The 11,155-nt window shown below is 39.8% G+C and overlaps 1 protein-coding gene across 1 annotated transcript in view; it reads left to right on the top strand.

Moving 5' to 3' along the window:
- Nucleotides 1-5,418: 5,418 nt before the first annotated feature.
- The window catches only part of HMGCS1 (3-hydroxy-3-methylglutaryl-CoA synthase 1 (soluble)), an 18,830-nt gene continuing 13,093 nt past the window's right edge, over nt 5,419-11,155 (top strand). Inside the window, exon 1 of the mRNA XM_008578298.1 lies at nt 5,419-5,479. The gene's annotated coding sequence lies outside the window, so the exon portion shown is untranslated. The remainder of the gene's footprint in view (nt 5,480-11,155) is intronic.

The raw sequence follows: 11,155 nt of genomic DNA on the forward strand, positions 1-11,155 counted from the left end.
GTGGACCTGGCCCTGACCCGGAGGATGGGGCACTGTGAGCGGGGACCGTGCGGAGCCTCCCATGCCAGGGACCTGGGGCTGATCGTCGTGGGTCTGAAGAGGAGTCGAGGACGCTGGTGTGGGCGGGCGAGTCGCGGAGAGGAGAAGGCGAAAGGACGTTGAGGGCCAAGTGTTCCAATGACATAGTCCGGAGTTGGATGTGCCAGAAAGATGGCTGTGACCCCCGGGAGGGGATTGGGGGGCGTCAGGAGGGGAAGGGAAGGGAGCTGGGCTGCCAGGGCGTTCCCGGATCCTTGGAAAGGATGGGCGCCGAAGGATAGGCTTAGGTGGAGGCTTGTAGGTTGGCAGGGGGTGTGTCCTGCTGCTGCTGGGCTGCAGAGGCGCCGCGGGCGGAGTGTGGGCCGGATGGAGACGGTGTCCTTGACTAGGCCCGAGGAGACTCTGGCTCCGGGTCAGAGCGGAGGCGTGGACCTGGCCCTGACCCGGAGGATGGGGCACTGTGAGCGGGGACCGTGCGGAGCCTCCCATGCCAGGGACCTGGGGCTGATCGTCGTGGGTCTGAAGAGGAGTCGAGGACGTTGGTGTGGGCGGGCGAGTCGCGGAGAGGAGAAGGCGAAAGGACGTTGAGGGCCAAGTGTTCCAATGACATAGTCCGGAGTTGGATGTGCCAGAGAGATGGCTGTGACCCCCGGGAGGGGATTGGGGGGCGTCAGGAGGGGAAGGGAAGGGAGCTGGGCTGCCAGGGCGTTCCCGGATCCTTGGAAAGGATGGGCGCCGAAGGATAGGCTTAGGTGGAGGCTTGTAGGTTGGCAGGGGGTGTGTCCTGCTGCTGCCACATACGGAGAGTTGATGGAAGAGAAGTGGGCACAATTAGAATTACTTTTCCTCGCAAGCTGAGGTGCAAGAAAGCGTCACCGTGACTTAGACCTGGCTGAATAAGGGGGCTGTGGACAGCGTCAATCTGTGCTTGCTTCAAATCTCACAGATTCCTACCTTCCACTTTCTTGCCTTCATATTTTTTTATGCCCACCTTTTTAAAAACAGGTTTCCACCGTGTTCTGAAATCCTTAACCTCCCTCCTGCTAATAGCTTCAGGACCACCCTGAGGTGATACGAGTATAATGATGTAATGGGCAAGCACCCACAGAATCCTCACACAAATAGTTTTGGGTTAAGCTAAGGACATTTCAAAGCTAAGTGTACGGAGTCTTTGAAATCGTGTCCTGCCTTGACCAGTAGTAGAGAAAGGATTACACTGACCCACTCTGGAGGAGGGATTATAAAGTTGGGAAGAGGTAATATAAAGTTGTCTGTGCTTGTCATGCTTGCCCGTATGGCCTTGGCCTTTGGGCGTCTCTGGCTTCTTTAACTGCTCACCCCTGCTGCAGCCCTTCCTGCTGATGGTCTTGACAGTCTGTTGGAGGAGGATGTGTTCTGGTTGCTGCTAACTGACATTTACTCTATTTCAGGAATGGATCAATGGCAAGATAAACAACAAAATTAAGTCAAATGGAAATGCTTGTATAGATAACAGATTTTTCCTTCTGAGATGGGTTTTGGCCTTTCATTGCACAGATTCTAGTAGATGGGAAGCAGATCAAAAGTCCTTAACGTATACCTGTGCCAGTGGTTCTTTGCAGCTTGAGACATAAGCAGTTTTCTTTGATCAAAACCTTAAAATTTCAGTTATTTTTGTGTGGAGGAGGGCAGGAGTGGCATATTTTATGGGAAGAGGGGAAAGGCTTTCTTTTCTTTATGTCTAACCTTTGCAGATATTTCTCTCCTAAGTGTGTAAATATGCCCTTTATTCTAGTTTAGTTCAATTCAATTTTAGTGTAATCAGTAACCGCAGTTCTCAGAAGGAGTGTCCAATGCTGGGGAGAGGGGGTGTAAAAAGATATTATGTTTGGAGCCATAAAGCCCCATCATCTGGGCCTTGCTTTTAATTTTGTTTTTCTTCTTAAATATTCCTCAATTGCTTTTACATCTTGCTTCTTCTAACTGTGGGATCGATTTTGAGATTTTTTGACTTAAATTTTAGATAGCTTTTCTCAGAAGAAATGCAAAACTCCAGATATTGATGTAACATGGGTTTCCTGGGTCCTCTAGAATGATTTAAAAGCTGGTTGGATCTTCCATAATCCAGTGGAATTGACTGTGGGGAGATGTGGTTGGAGGAGCTTGATAGGCTGTATAACAGAATCTCTAATTAGTTTCATTTAGAAAGGGATATAGTCTTCTAATTTTATGTTGGGTTACTATAAAACCAAATATCATAGAAGGGTGTGGTATTTTTATGTTTCTCAAGAACTTGGTATAGATAGATTAAAAAGGTTGAGAAATACGTTACCTAATCTAATGGGAGGGTGCTAGGACTAGATTCTTAATCTATTAATCCTAATGCTTGGCACTATTGATGCTCACTTGATGTCTCTGTAGTTAGAGCAAGAGAAGATGCTAATCTTTCAAAGCTCACAGTTTTCATCTGCAGCATTTGTGGTTATGTGTGGGTGCATATGGGAATGATTGTAAGACCAACAAATGTTCTCTTTGATTGCATTTGGGCCTTTTACATTTTTCAGATTAGGATCTGGGAACAATTGAAACCTACCCTTTGCTTGGAACAGTAGCAGTAGAGAGCTAATTTTCTTAAGCTCATGAGAACTATTTGGTGCTGCAGCTCATCTCAAATATGATAGAAAAAAGAACTTAGTGGTGAGGTCTGCTGCAAGTACTTGAATCTAAAAGATTTGTCCTCTAATTGTTATAATTCCAAATGCAGCCATTCAAAAAATGGCAATTAAGTGCCTTTTTCTGCAAGGTCTCAAAGGGATTTCAAAAGAATCAAAATACAGCCCCTCTCCCAACAGAATTCTAGGAATCCACTGTGGATAAAAAGACTGCCCATAACTAGTTTGTCAGGACTATGAAGACTTGGGTGTAAATGACATACCTGTGTAGGAGTGCAGGTCCCTGATTAGAAAGCTCACTTTCTGTCTGATTTATCTAGGAAACCTTCCTGGAAGAGGCAGCTTAGAACAATGCCTTGAAATATGAATAGGGGCTGAGCCCATGGCGCACTCCGGAGCAGCGCTCCCGCCGCGGGTTCAGATCCTATATAGGCATGGCCAGTGCGCTCACTGGCTGAGTGTGGTGCAGCCGGTCACAAAAAAAAAAAAAAAAGGAATATGAATAGAATTTCTGATAGGCAGACCATTAATTCTGGGGGGAGGCAGGGATGTCCATGTTTTTTACTTGGAGAACTACACCAGAGTATACAGGTGTGGGCGAGGCTTTTTGAGCAGTCATGTTTGCTTGCTTGCTCCTGAGGAGGAAAGGTTGTCAAGTCTTTCTCAATTTCCTGGATATTTCTCCTATAACAGTGAAAAAGATCAGCAAGTAACTGCTTATAGTTTATCATGTACCAAAATGTGTAATGGATGATCTTCTCTGACCATTTGTTTGATTCAAGGTTAAGGAGAGAGCCAGAAGGAGGAATTCAGAACATCGAGTAAATCCCAGAAGAAAGCACCGTTTCATGAATCTGTTTGGCTCCAGAAAATATCATCATTCTTGAGTTGTAGTCTTTGCCAAACTCAAAATGCCTGTATGGTGTTTTTGTAGTTTTCAAATATGCTTTGTTGTAACCTGCCTGGCTACTTGTGATTTATTATCTGCTTCCTGACCCATGTTTCTTCCCTCTGTCACTTGCTCTGAAAAGACATGTTAGAAATAAGCTGATAACCTGCTTGTGGCTATGGTAGTACTGGTTTAGCCAGAATAGAGAACCTTCCCAGTAACTGCAGAGTAGAACAGAAGAGCCATATACTGCCTTCATTTGCTTTCCTGGTCTCCAGGCCTCTCTTTCTCCTGAGAGCTCCTTTCACAAGTGATCATATGGACTTTGATCATGTCATCCTTAAGTAGCCCAGCAGTCTTCTTTGAATCTTCTTTTCTCATCTATTTCTTTCTTTCTTTGCCCTAGTGCTTTTTCTGTCTCTCTCCCTCCTAATTTCTCTCCCCAATTTAAATAATCAAAATAGAAATAGGGAATATTGGCAGTTCAGGAGAAATTTCCTTGACATAAGTAACATCAGATGCATTTACATACATGGCTTCAAGAAGAAATATTAGTAAGTTATTTAAATAGTTTCAACATGGAGAAGGAGTCATGTTTTTATCCCACCAGTGAGAACTAGTCCCTGTGGTATGCTTAATTTGCAGAGTACAAAAGCATAGTTTGAGAGAACAAAGTATAGCTTATTTTATCAAAGTGTGTGTATAATGCTGTAATCAAAGATACTTTTGTTGGAACATAGTAGTGTGTCTTTTCCTACAAAGCTCAAGATTTATTTTTCTTTTGGGGGGAGGGTAGGGTAAACTTAATTAATGAAGTAAAAGGAACTAAACTGTGACGAGCTCTTAGATGATCTAATCATATTAAAGAAGTAAAGCTTTACTAAGTAACATCTGAATATAGTCTCTAATCAGTCAAGAGCAGTTGCTAAATTTGCCAATAATTAAATAGAGAGCAAAGGAAATTGTGTATGCATTCAACACAAGCTATTGTCTCAATTAGCAGTCCTTCAAAACAGATGGACTGAAGAAAGTGCTCCAGAGTCACATTCCCATGTTATTTCCACTTAATTTAAGTGATGATAAGGTTTAATGCTCTTTTGTCTAAATACTTATCTTTTTTACACTATCACTAAGGAGGAAAATCTCTTTCTAAAAGGTTGGGGAGAGTGAAGTGGCAGTGTTGAAAAATATGAGCATAAGATTAAATAAATGGAAGTGATGAGGTCTTGGTAGAAAGATACCTTTATTTTGTTTGAAAAATACTAATAAGAACTGGGATAATAATAGTCAGTGTATCGGTGCTCTATATTACAAAGCATTTTTCACATACTTTATCTTCTCAACAATCCTTCACAATGAGTTGGGGAGGGCGGGCATATTAGCTTCATTTTACAGATGAAGAAATTGAGGCCCAAAGACACAAAAATTGCTAACTAAAGCTGCAAGCTCTTGAATATGTGGGTCTCTTTACTCCGAAATTTGCTAGCCCAGTACAATTTACTTATATTCTTTTGCCTTGATTCTTGAAAACCCAAATTTAGTGAAGAAGACCGCAACTCTCCCAGCATCAAACTTGGTTTAGAGCCTGAATTCGTGATATAAGCCTCTTACCTTCATTACAGGACTGAATCAACTGCTAGAAGGGCTAATAAAATAAGGGGGGAAGGTTGAATAAGCTTTAAGTACCATTTTTTTCTAAGCAAATGTCAAAATTCTGTTTTTAACAACATAGTTGGATAAGGAAATGCTTATTTTAACTCACTCTGAATTGGAGTCATATTATTTGAATTTGTTTAGTGATTTATGACTTTAAAAGAAGTTCTTATTTGAAATTCCTAGTGCCCGAGGGAGAAAACAGAGTGACAGACCTGGAGACTACAGTTCTCTGTTCTTCACACAGGTATGGCATCCTGTCATGCTGCTTAAGGAAAGTGTTCCTCTCTAATGGAAGGAGGAAATTTTAGTTTTTATCCTAGAGCAAATAACCATTTGTTTGTGCCACACATTCTTAAAACCTTTTTCAGAGTAATATCTATCTTTAAAAATTAGTTAATGCTGTAATGATTTAGAAAACTGATTTTGTATTCATTAGACTAATGTTTAAAATCTAGAAACTAATTTAAAACTTATAAAAGCAAAAGTGTAGATAATAAAATGTAACCACATAAACTACTTAATTAGAGACAATCACAGATAAGCATGTCTGCCAATAGTGCTTTTTATTTTTTTATTTTATTTATTTATTTATTTTTTAAAAGATGACCGGTAAGGGGATCTCAACCCTTGGCTTGGTGTTGTCAGCACCACACTCAGCCAGTGAGCAAACCGGCCATCCCTATATAGGATCCGAACCCGTGGCCTTGGTGTTATCAGCACCACCGGCCCAATAGTGCTTTTTAAATTACAGCTTCAAAAGATACATATCTGGGCTATGGATGAATGTTTAAAATTATGTGAGAATGGACAATAATTGCGAATGTTTTTGAATCAATAATTAATTATTTGCAGCTATTGCTTTGTCGTATTGCCATGGAGCACCTCTCTTATGATTCTGCTTTATTTTGTATTTCAGTATTATTTTTTATATTTTATATTTCAAGTTTTCATTTATGCAACATTCAGCGTCTATCATACGCCAGACAATGGACTGAGTACCAGGAACACAAAGATGAACAAGGCTCATCTCTGAATGAAGAGATTGAGCCTAAATGATAAAGGGGAAATTTGGGGAGAGTTTGAAATAGCATCTTGACAATGATGAGACGGACGTTTTTGAAAGATAGCTGTTGGCCTAGGACAGGAGAGAGCATGGACGCAGAGCTCAGTTAGGAGCATAACAGTCTAGGGGACTGATGCTGAAGTCCCTCGTTTAGCAGCCATTAAGGAGATAGGTCCAGACTTCCCTTACACCAGCATCCTCAGTCTCCCTGCCTTTTTTTTTTTTTTTTTTTTTTTAAAGATGACCGGTAAGGGGATCTCAACCCTTGGCTTGGTGTTGTCAGCACCACGCTCAGCCAGTGAGCAAACCGGCCATCCCTATATAGGATCCGAACCCGGGGCCTTGGTGTTATCAGCACCGCACTCTACCGAGTGAGCCACGGGCTGGCCCCTCCCTGCCTTTTTTTTTCCAGTTCTCTTTCATTCTTAGATTTATTCTCAGGGGATTATATTGGTCCTTTTTGTGTCCTAGGTAGGAAACACTCAGAAAGCATTAAGGCAGCTTCCTTATCTTGCTTTGCTGACTCTGAAAATAGGACTTTGGAGCTCTTTTGGCCACCAGAGGGTGTAAACCAACAATTTAGGGAGAAAAGACTTTATTCCTCTCTTGGTACTTTCTTTTTGGGAGATTTAGAAGGTTTACAGAGTTCTGTGGTAAAAGTGTACTTTCCCCTCCTTTTTAAAGGTGGAATTTAAAAGAAAATTTACATATTTTTAAAAAAATACATAATCTTAGACTTTTTATTGTGAATACAATACTCTGAAAAATGATGAAATACCTTCTTATCAGCAAAAAATTAAAAATATATGTGGCTAGTTTTTTTAACTGTCAGATGTTTATTTTTATTTATTTATTTATTTATTTAAAAGATGACTGGTAAGGGGATCTTAACCCTTGACTGGGTGTTGTCAGCACCACGCTCTCCCAAGTGAGTGAACCGGCCATCCCTATATAGGGATCCGAACACGTGGCCTTGGTGTTATCAGCACCATATTCTCCCAGGTGAGCCATGGGCCGGCCCTGTCTATCAGATCTTTAAAATTGTGTTTTATTTAGAAAATTCTTGTGATTTTTAAAAAATAATAGTGAATTAACTAGAATATTCCATTCTCAGATAGGATAAAGAGTTAACACCATAATGTGAACACCTCAGACCTTTGGCTAGTCTTCCCTCCCCCGCCCCCGCCGCCCCCAATTTATATCTGGCCTAGTTACAAGAGCATTTGAGAGGACAATGTAAGAGTACATGCTTAATAGGATAGTTAAAAGTAACATTTTAGACCAGAAGCTATCAACTTTCTGTTCTTCTAAATGCTGCGAAGCAATTACTTTCCTATATTAATTTTTCTCTCAGTATAATCACACTTTCCCTCAACTTCAACCAAAAGGTAAATATTTCAAATTGGATGGCTTTTTTTTTTTTTCCTAACTGAGAATATAATGAAAACACCTTGGCTATCAGAAATCCTCAGAGAATGACTAATAGTGACTGAGTTAGACAATGTAAAATTTTTTTTCCCACATCAGGGTCAGAGTCATGATTCACTTTCAATTTGATGTGTGTGGGTTATTTTAGTTAACCTTCATTTTTATTTGTTAGTTTGTTTTCAAATGAAATGTCATTATTTAACCTCTGTGAGGTTTAAGAGTAATAGAGTTATACCTTATTTCATAAGTACTATGATGCGAAGAACTGATCAGAGCTGGTCAGACTATGACAAATATGAATTAATTCTGGAATTGGAGCCCTGTAGAGAATTGTACAAGCCATATAAGGATGATTTAGCCAGCGTTGCTACTTGATACTCTTAAAAGTCTTCACTGAATTTATTAGTGGGCACATTACAAACTGATTTATACTTTCATAAAGATTATATATTTGTCCATTTTATTTCCAAAAGCATTACAAGCCAGTGGGCCAGGCAGGGAAAATCACAATGTCCTCAGTATGTGTAAAGCAGTTTAGGACTTAATCTTATTTTACTATGAATTTAGAATCTGTGCCTAGCATCATATTAGACAGCTCTTTTATGTCTTCATTTCATCTTCAGTGTAGCAAAGCAGGCACCAACTTTAGATTATCATAAAATTGATTGGGGGAGAGTTTCTTTTGATGCTCAGAGTGAGAATAGATGTTGAGCATTTCAAGTGCCTCACATCCAGAAAATTAGTAATCTTTCATTTTAGTTTATTTGTAACACATAAAGGGAATTGAAGATGAAGGGGGCAGGGATGTAAGAGACTTAATTTTTACCCTCCCAGCTTTATTTAGAGCTTTAGCTAAAATGAGCCTCCGTTAGTCCTTCTTTAAGTCCCTGTCCCTTAATGTTGATGGTGATGACATTGTTTTTCCTGTACTGAGTATAGAACCATGGCCAATAATTTAGGAATTAAGAAGATATAATTGGCAAATAGATTGTTGCTTTAAGGATTTTTTTCCCATTATGTAATTAAGTAGTACCAGTATATATACTATGCTTGGTAAAATGGGCCATATAGAAGTCTAAGACATGAAGAGAACTTAAGAACTTATACTTGGTTGAGGTGACCAGACTGTATTAGGCTGCTTGGGTACCAAAATTGAGTAGTACCAGTATATATACTATGTTTGGTAAAATGGGCCATATAGAAGTCTAAGACATGAGGAGAACTTAAGAACTTATACTTGGTTGAGGTGACCAGACTGTATTAGGCTGCTTGGGTACCATAACAAAATACGATAGACTAGGTGATTTAAACAACAGGTATTTATTTTCTTGTAGTTCTGGAGGCTAGAAGTCAGGGTGCCAGCATGTTCGATTCGTGGTGTGGGCTTACCTCCTGGATTGTAGATGGCTGCCTTCTTGAAGTGCCCTCACATGGTATAGAGAGAAAACAAGCTATTTGGTGTCTTCTTAAAAGGCCCCACCCTCATACCTCATCTAAACCTAATTATCTACCAAAGGCCCCATCACATTGAGGGTAAGGGCTTTAACATATGAATTTGGAGGGGACACAAATGTTCAGTCCATAATATAGACAGATATTTGGAAAGTGAAACAGTGGAAGCACTGATGCCATATTTCATACTACCTAAGAATCTAAGATGCAATAAATTTAAGATGCTTTATGGCCAATTACATTAAGATACAGAGTTCTTTTTGATCCCTTAGAATTTTTATTTGTACTTATCAAAAGAGCCCTTTTAGAGTTAGTTTTTGTCATGGCACTCTCTTACACCTTGAATATAAAGGAAAGTACAAGTAAAAAAACACATTAAGGAATTGCTAAATTTTGACTGAGAGTTGTTGATATCTGTAATTTTCCATATACATCCTCTGTGCCATCAAAACTGTTGCTGATACAACATTCTTTTGAAGAGTCCATGAAAGAATGAAAAGGCTTTGGTGCCAGCCTTCGTCTTTGTAGTCATGCAAAGCCAGCCTACTTCTGACTCCTATGTAGGGATTCACCACCTTCCACTCCATTCACAGACCATTTGGTCCCTCAAGGTGAAAAGAGTGCTTCAGTATTGTTTCTGGGAATTTCTTTCAGGCCTTTGACTGTCACTAGCAAGTGTTGATGTTGGCAATTTTGATGATATGCGTGTATAAGCAATGACAGCATCATAACTACCTACCCTCTGATAGCAATTGTAAAAGGAATCCTGATTACAGAAATGTTTTCTAATAAAGTATGACTTTTAATTCATGAAACATGATAGTGTAGGCAAGAAATACCAAATATAATTAGTAGTTGCCTACTGAGTGGTGTTAAGAATTTGGAAGAGGGTAAGAATGCTTTCTGATCAATTGGCTTAGAAAGGTTTCATGGGTGAAATGCGATCTATGTGATCCAGGATTTGATTTAACAGAAGCAAGACATGGGTTGTTGAAGAAAGCACTAAATGTTTTGGGATAATGAATAGAATAATTTGAAAGTAGAGAGCAGAAGAAGGGTTACATAGATAAGTAGTTGTAGGATGGGGAAAGATTCGGTAATATTTAGCATTTATCCTTGGTTATTGATGTTAGTATAGTTCTCCTTAATATGTTTGCTAGTGGAGGTTATATAAGCCAGAGTTAAGAATCTTGTGTAATATCCCATGTAGGATGAAAGTAGATAGGAAGTCCTAACTGGAAAAATGTTTGTAGGTGTTGGTGCAATGTCAAGAGCAAAGGCAGCTTGTCTGAGCCTGTTCTCTTCCCTTTATCAGTTGAATTCTGAATGCTGGTTTGGTTGAACCCCACTTACTAGGGAAAAGAACAGAAGGAAACAGAGTTTGCATGGAAGAAAGGAGGGATAGTCCAAAGTGGAGAGGTACTTCTCTGTTCACTTAGTGTATCTGACAGTGAGGCTATCAAGTCATAAAACAGTTGAGGTTAGAAATGTGGGAGTCATCCTAAATAATTCCTTCTTTTCTTATAACATCTCAGTCAGTCACAATTTCTGCCAATTTTTTGCTTCCGTATTTTTTGAAGCTGTTCTTTCTTCACAGCTCGTAATTGCTCTGGTTTATAATTGCTTTCTTTTCTTTCTTTTTTTTAAAAATTGAATCATAATTGATTATATTTTTGAGATTCATTGCTGACATATGTTGATCAAATCAATTTTACTAGGATGTATGTTGTTACAAATTGTACTTATTCTTTATGCCCCTTGTCCAATCTCTCCTCATCCCCCTCTTCCTCCCCCCTCCCACCTCTGATAACCCTAGATTTCCTGTCTTCCTCAGAAAGAGTAGTGGCTACTCTGTTGATTTGTTGCCCAGATGATCTGTCCAGGGCTGAGAGGTATATTCAGGTCCCCCAATATTATCATAGAGCAGATGCTTCTTCTGTCACTCTGGAATGGGCTTTGTGGAGAGAGACATCCTCT

The sequence above is a fragment of the Galeopterus variegatus genome, unplaced genomic scaffold, assembly GCF_000696425.1.
Source record: "Galeopterus variegatus unplaced genomic scaffold, G_variegatus-3.0.2 Scaffold1658, whole genome shotgun sequence".
NCBI lineage: Eukaryota > Metazoa > Chordata > Mammalia > Dermoptera > Cynocephalidae > Galeopterus > Galeopterus variegatus.